Genomic DNA, 208 nt, shown 5'->3' with positions numbered 1-208 from the left:
AGTATGTCGCTCAAGGATTATATGAATTTTAAGTAATTAGTTTGATGGGTGCGATCATACCAGCACTAATGCACCGGATCCCATCAGAACTCCGCAGTTAAGCTTGCTTGGGCGAGAGTAGTACTAGGATGGGTGACCTCCTAGGAAGTCCTCGTGTTGCACCCCTCGTTTTTGTTTTTTCCGCCTTGCGAGATAAATTGACAAGAAG

At 45.2% G+C, this 208-nt stretch overlaps 1 non-coding gene across 1 annotated transcript; it reads left to right on the top strand.

Annotated features, from left to right (window-relative positions):
- Nucleotides 1-46: 46 nt before the first annotated feature.
- Nucleotides 47-165, top strand: LOC118345112. The gene has a single exon (XR_004798764.1). It is a non-coding gene; the product is annotated as a 5S ribosomal RNA (ribosomal RNA).
- Nucleotides 166-208: the final 43 nt, after the last annotated feature.

Source organism: Juglans regia, unplaced genomic scaffold (assembly GCF_001411555.2).
Source record: "Juglans regia cultivar Chandler unplaced genomic scaffold, Walnut 2.0 Scaffold_14633, whole genome shotgun sequence".
Classification (NCBI taxonomy): Eukaryota; Viridiplantae; Streptophyta; class Magnoliopsida; order Fagales; family Juglandaceae; genus Juglans; species Juglans regia.
This window is presented reverse-complemented; position numbering and strand designations above follow the sequence as displayed.